Below are 7,610 nucleotides of genomic sequence, written 5' to 3' on the forward strand. Positions count from 1 at the left end.
TTTTTCTCACGATAAAAAAGGACGAAATTCAACAACATGACAACTCTTTTTGGATAAAAGAACATTGATTGACAATTTATGGCTACACCATCATCACGTTTAGTTTTAATTTAGTTAATAATTTGTCAATTTTATTTTTACATGCTCTCACTTTTGCATTAATATTTATGTCGCGCACCAGATAGATATGTAGTTAATCATGTACACGAAATTTAACACTAAATAATACAAACATATGATTTAATTCAATTTACACAAATGAAACTATATTAAATCACCAGCCTTCCAGATAAAGACAAAATATAGAATGTCTTGATGCAATATTAGTAAATCTCTTGGTCTCTCTATCACGTCCAAATGTCCACCTCAAACTTGAGTAACATGGATAAATATGTAACGTTTTGTTTTTAACTTACTGTTTAGCTTCACACTACTTATGGCTTCTCTTCATGATATCGTGTGAATAGTTCAATTTGCTAGAATTCCTAAGTGGTGCGTAGACATCGATATTTTGTAGGACTTCACAATACGAGTTTTATATTATTGAAGGTTTTTAGAGGCAACTCTACCCTTAATTCTAGGTCATGCCTATATAAAGAGTAATATGTTTCAGCATTTCGAATATCTCATAAATTCTTAGATATTCATAATTTTTTTTTTTTGGTAAACTTTTCAGTCCTTTTATTAATTGAAAAGAACATACAACTCACTTGGGCCTATTGCCCAGGTCCAGCTACTAGACAAAAACGGAAAAAATAAAAAACAAACTAAAAGCCTAGTTTCCTAATACATTTTCCTTTAGACAAGGTTTTTCTAAACGCCGCTTCTTCCTCATCTGACCAACAAATCTCCACATCTAAATTATGTTTCTCCTGCTATGATCTAACAAATCTTTCCATCTTCTCCTAAAGTGAGAAATCAATTTGTAAGATCTGCCTCTTGTTCCTTCGTTGCTCATTTATCAATAATAAGTAATTGTCTTTCTGTCTGTTGCGCAGTTCTCCTCCTTGATTGAATCTAACTGGTTCGGGGAGCAATTGTGTTCTCTGATATGCTGGCTTGTGCTTGTGATGTTTTGTTTGTGGATCTTCTCTGCTAGGGGCGGGCTTCTTTACTGTGTGAGTCCCATTTCTTTCTTCTTTTTCCAACTCCATCTTCAAACTACTGATTTCTTTGTCTTCTTTCTGTATATGATGCTTGACCAACTTGCAAGGTTTACTCTGGTCCATCGTCTTCCAGTTTTACTCCGATCCAAGAAACAAGACTATCTTGCATTTCATACTTGTAGTATTTACTAGATTTGGTGTACATCTTGTAAATGTAAAATATCTATGTTGTATCCTTTCCTCCCCCCTTATCCCTCCTTGATGATATTCTTAGATATGGGCTCTGTATCTTATCACTATTTAATATCCTTCTTCCCTTTGGTTCTAGGCTCGCAAATCCTGTATATATGCAATTTCCATGCTCTATTGCCTGATTTGCTATATAGTCCGCAAGTTGATTTCCTTCCCTCGTAACATGTTGGACTATGTGTTGTATGTTTTACATTTACAAGATGTACACCAAATCTTAGATATTCACAAAGAAATCATGAAGAGATCAAAAAGTGATCTTGAATAGTCCCTAAACTCTTGAGATATTCATAAAGAGATCAAAATATGTCAAACTCTTCTTGATAATAAAATACTTCAAGAAGAACTACAAATCATTTCATGGAGATCAAGTCCAAAATCATCATAGTTCGAGAAATGTGTCAATCAAGGGAGGAACAAAATTATACACACACTACTTATGAATAAAATATTCTTGTTTTTTCATATATATTTTTTTGTGATTGCAATTTATTTTCCGTTACTTTAAAATTTGTTGCAAACATAGTGCATTTATAACTATGGTCATAACTTATGTGTTATGCGAACTCATAACCTCTTAAGAAATTATTTGCGTTTGACTAATTATTTTTCACTAGTTAATTACCTCAAATGATTATAGTGAATTTACTATGTTCTCGTTATAAATCTAATTCAGATAGGTAAAATACTATTTTTAAATATTACATACAATTATCAGTTTTTTCCCTGATCAGTTCCAAAACTCATGACAATACCAATTCAAAAATTCGTTCAAACATCCCAGGCCAAAAGTTTGATAGAATATGCTTTCTATTATATCTCGATCATATTGATGGTACTCTATCCGTCTCAAACTGTGTGGTGATTTCTAAAATGCTTAAGTCATTCATGGTCCCTTAAAGTCATTTGTGTAATTTACTTAGACACTTCATCTCAATATTCTACCTATTAAACACTCCAATATTAACATATACATACATATCAAACACTAACATACATTTAGTTCATATATTTAGAACTTGGTTAATTTTTAAATAGAAATTTAGAATTATAAATTCAATTTTTTGATGTTCTAACTTCTAAAAGAACTTTGTCTAATATTTTAGGAGTTTTAATTAAACTATTCAAATCTTATATTAATAATATAAATATAAATGAAGTTTATAACAATAAGATCAATGACAATGTATTATAAACACATAGCTAAAATCCCTTTTACTTAAAATAAACTTTGTCAATATAAATAAACAATATTACTTAAATATGAAAAAAATTGTTAATATTTTGAGATATTTACCCTAATTTTATATGTCTGCTAATATTTTTAGCTTTTAATGCTTTCTGTGTGGCATCAAATGAACCAGTTAAGGCTTAGTCCGTGAAATTCCTTGTACCATAAGTTTTTGACAAATCTCAAATAGGAGAGAACCATTACTTCTAACTTGGCATAAAAGATTTTCACAAGCTATAGGAAATAGTTTATAAAATGAAGAAAATATTGCATTAACTTGATTTGGTTAAAAACATCACAAGCATAACATAAGAGTTTAAAAGAACTTGTCAAGCACTAGTTGGGCAAAAGGTAAAATAAATCATAGTCAAAATCCTAATAGCTTAGTTAAGCTTTTTTTGTTGAATAGCTGAATTATCAAATTAAAGTCTTAGTAATTTATTTATTATTTCCATAATTAATATTGCCTACGCAACAATTTGTAATCTTATTTAATCTTTGCATTTTGTCACTTGACGGCTGAGAATGAACTGTGGTAACTGAAAACATTTCCAGCAACACAGAACCTGACTATGGTAATCATTTGGTGTCTACTCATGCTTCAAGTTTTGGAAAATGTAGTTAGAAAATTTCACTCGCTACTTATGGATTAGAAAAATGACTCTTCTTTCTATTAAAAAGACTGATTATGAGAATAATTTTGATAGAAGTTTAAACTATTTTATTTTTTGCAGTTTGCGTCACGATGCAACATTTGTAGCTGGAAATATTTTTAGCAAAATAGATATTGACTATTCATGTGTTCTAACGATGGTAAATTACTAACTATAATATAATATCGTTTTTCCTAATTACAGAACAACGATTTAAGTGTACACTTGAAACGTGGAGTCCAATTCTCTATATTTTATATGGTTTATATTTCCGGTGGGTCTCAATGAGGTCCACTATTGTAACCATTATCTAAATGGGTAATGGTTCCGACATTGGATTTCCCTCGGGTGTAATTGGGGATATAATTTTTAAATATTTGTAAAATTATAAATTTGAAATGAAATGAAATATTTCTGTTATATTGCTAGGGTTTTTGGTGAAGATTGAATCTTTAGACCTAAATGAGCTTTATTTTTGTTATTTCCTCAAGTTTAAGTTTGTTTGTTTGGTTGTTGATAAACCTCAATGAACTTCATTTTCTTTCAACATACTATACAAATTTATGAGAAGTTTTACCTTTTTAGTATTAGCCACTCCTAGAAAGTGTGTGTAGTTTTATCTCTCTGTCAAAATCCTGCCTTAGCAATCAGTTCAGTATGGAGATTTTCTCATATTTGTGTAAAATACCTGCCCATTCTCTTTTAGCTTGCCGGTGTAATGAACTTTGATTTGTGCAACAGTTCGATTAGCAGAAAAAATTGAGACTCCATTATTTCGGATATAAAGTCGCTTAAATTCATAATTTGAGTTATCTATAAATTCTCGATTAAATTGCCTTCTTTCCCCGGAGCGGCCAATTTTCCACCATCTTCATCCAACGCGAGATCTTCAATGGTCAACCCACTAGACAAGGTCCTTATTACACTAGACTTGAACTTCAAACTCTTCTCCTCAACATCCACATATTGTCTATTCATTTCATTCTCTTGCAGAACAGGTAGATCCTTGTTTACCAAACAGTCCTCCTGAGATTTTATAAAATGATGGATTTTTTTTACAAAATATATACTTATGAGCCAAATTTTTACATTTATAAAAAAATTAAAATCATGATTTGAAATGTGAAATCATTTTTTTTTTTTGGAGAATTTGGGCTATGAAATCATAATATGGAATTGCATGTCCAAACGCAAGCTTAGTTTGTCTAAAGAAAGGCAGGGGCGGAGCTACATGTATGAAATGGTGGTTAACCGAACACCCTTCGCCGGAAAATTATATCGTGTATATAGATAAAATATTGTTTAATAACTGGATATATAATTAATTGAACACCCTAAAACACGACACTAGTGGTCTGGTGGTAAGCGTGTTTATTTATGAGTAACAGGTCTGCGGTTCAATCCTCAGTTGTAGCATAGCCGCCTTGTATCTTCTTTATGTTTCTAGCCTTAAATTGATTAATTTAATAATTAAGATTTTATTGTTTTCTATATATTTTCGACTTGTATTAAGTGAATTATTAGGTATACACATTCTCAAGAAATTTTTTTTAAAGATAAAATTAAAGATTATTATCCACTATTATACTTTTGATTATTTCTAAACTATTTTTTTAGAAAATGTAAAATAGTTAAAGAATCTTACTAAAACAAAAGGTAAATATGGAAAAAAGTTTCGATAATTCTCTCGAACTTTGAAACATTCAGTTATTTGAATCACGAAAAAAGTCTCAATAATTCATTTAATATGAACTAGAGGGAGTATATTCAACTAGTAGCTAAAATTGTTTTTGTTGACTTTTGTCCATTAGTTTTGATTTATACCATTGATAGTTTTATAGTTTTAAATTTCCGTATGATTTAGTTATTAAGTGATATGTAATTTAATTTTTAAATTTGGGGGCACCCACTCATCAGTAAAAAAAAATGTTTTGTGCACCCGCTCATCAGCTAAAAAAAATTATGACACTTTTAAAGTTTGAACACTCTTGGCGAAATTCCTGGCTCCGCCACTGAAGAAAGGAGATATCCCACTGGACCATCATAACCCACAGGCCACACTGACGGAGATAAGAAAAGGATAGCTGCAGAACTCATAATCAAATTCAAGAGACAATTGATAGCTTAAACCTTGCATGATCACATGGAGGTAGCTTAAACCTTGAATGATCATAATCAATTTTATTTGGATTTGATTTGGTTTGGTTTTAGATTTTAAAAAATCGATAGTATTTGATTTAGTTATGATTTTATTCGAAAAAATCAAAGAAATAACCGAATCGATAAATTATATCCATATATTTTATTATTATACATACTTAATATATTATTTTTATAAACATTTTAAAGATCTTATATCTGTTTTCATAAAAAATTCTTTATAATTACTTATTGAAAGCAATAATGCCCAAGGTGAGAATATTTATCTTATTGATTTCATGTATATGAGTGTCTATGACAATTTTTTGTTGGATTGAAAATGTTATTGTCTCTTCCTTCTAGGCCAAAATAGTAAATTTTAAAGTTTTATTCATAGTAAATTTAGTGATAGAAAGTTCGGTAATGTCACTCATTCTAACTATTTTTCGTTTTGAATGTATTGTAGTCACTTTTTTCACATTTTGAATGAATTGTTTCTTTTATTTTTGTGTATGATTAATAACCAAACCAAACCGATAAGAATCAAACCGATAAATGGATATTATATTTGGTTTGGTTTGGTTTTGATATTTTTAAAACCGATTAAGTTGGTTTGATTTTGCTTTTGGCCAATAACCGATTCAAATCGACCCGTGAACACCACTACTCTTGAGAATTAATATTTGAAGTTAACTATTGAGTTGTTAATTTGTTGCTACGTTGATTTGTTCATAAATGATTTAATTGTTAGTTGACTTTATATTTTTAGTTAAGAAATGTCCATAAATAATATATATATATATATATATTATTTTATTTTTTAATTTTTAAATTTATTTATATAAAAGTTTGGTTTTTCGGTACATCGAAATTTTGAGACTCTTACACTGAATCAAACCGAAGAACCGAACTTCTAAAAACACAACACCAAATTAATCGTATGTCGTTACCTAATGACGAATTTAAACGATACGATACAATAGACTTAAGTAACAATCAAAATAAATATTTTATTATTTTAAATTAGCAATACAATACATAACAACCATCCAACCAAGGTGTTAGTCAAACATAAACAATTAATTTTTATTTTTTCACCCCCATCCTCGATCCCCCCCGCAACCCCCCCCCCCACCCCCCACACACACCCAAAAGAAATTTAAGTTTGTTTTTAAAAAAATATTTTCAATTTCAAAAATTATTTTCTACTCTAGTAAATATAAAAGATATTTCTCAAAAACATTTTTTATTCATAAATCAAACACTAAAAATCTTTTCCGGAAAATATTTTCTACTCACCAACCAAACATGAGAAAATAAGTCAAAAATCTACTTATTTTCCAGAAAAATGTTTTCTAGAATAACATTTTCCTTCATACCAAACACACCCGTAGTTTTTATTTTCTTTTAATGAAGTTTTAGAAAGACAGAAGTTCTATTCAGCTCCATCTTTGATCCCTAACTCATCTGTTTCAACATGATAACAAAAAAAAAGTAATAATAATATCAAAGAACAAGATAGTAGATGTATAATAATAACAATCTTGATAATGTGGGAGTAAAAGTCTGTTTTGACACTAACGCAATATCGATAAGATAAATTTGTTGATCATCCTAGATGTCCTCATCTACCTTAACTCGTAACGTTACATTAGAAATCTTTACGGATAATTTTTTTCTTTTTGATGTACAAGGATGATTTAAAAATTATGTACTGACGTTGATAGTAATGATAATTGTGATATGAATTATGACTTGAATAAGGATGGAAGAATCCCATTGAATATGTTTTTCTTATTAAGTAGAGTATAATTTAATAATGTGTGTTATTTTTGAAAGTTACATATATGTTTCAAAAAAATATATTTTCTTTTACGTTTAAATCAAAGGCTTGAATGTTTTTTAAAATAAAATACTTATTTTCTATTTTAAATTTCATAAAAATTAAATGCATAAAAAAATTATTTTTAATTTAAATTTGTTTTTTATAAGCTATATTCTATTATACTTAGTTACATATATATACCTCATAAGGTGTGTAACTGTAGGAATTTCATAATACATAAATTAAGATGCAAGTATAAAAAATGTATCCGAACCTGAATCATATTATTAGTGATGTTTAGTGTATTTAATTAACTTATCATCCCTAAGTAATATAATGAAATAATAGAGTATATTATGACAATTAAGAAGCTATATCAAAATAATTAATCCCATAAATAAGGAAGA

At 28.9% G+C, this 7,610-nt stretch overlaps 1 long non-coding RNA gene across 1 annotated transcript; it reads left to right on the forward strand.

Moving 5' to 3' along the window:
• The first annotated feature begins 690 nt into the window (after positions 1-690).
• Positions 691-1,468, forward strand: LOC125847662 (uncharacterized). Its single transcript, XR_007444457.1, has 2 exons — positions 691-910; positions 999-1,468. It is a non-coding gene; the product is annotated as an uncharacterized LOC125847662 (long non-coding RNA).
• The last annotated feature ends 6,142 nt before the right edge of the window (positions 1,469-7,610 follow it).

The sequence above is a fragment of the Solanum stenotomum genome, chromosome 1, assembly GCF_019186545.1.
Source record: "Solanum stenotomum isolate F172 chromosome 1, ASM1918654v1, whole genome shotgun sequence".
NCBI classification, from domain to species: domain Eukaryota; kingdom Viridiplantae; phylum Streptophyta; class Magnoliopsida; order Solanales; family Solanaceae; genus Solanum; species Solanum stenotomum.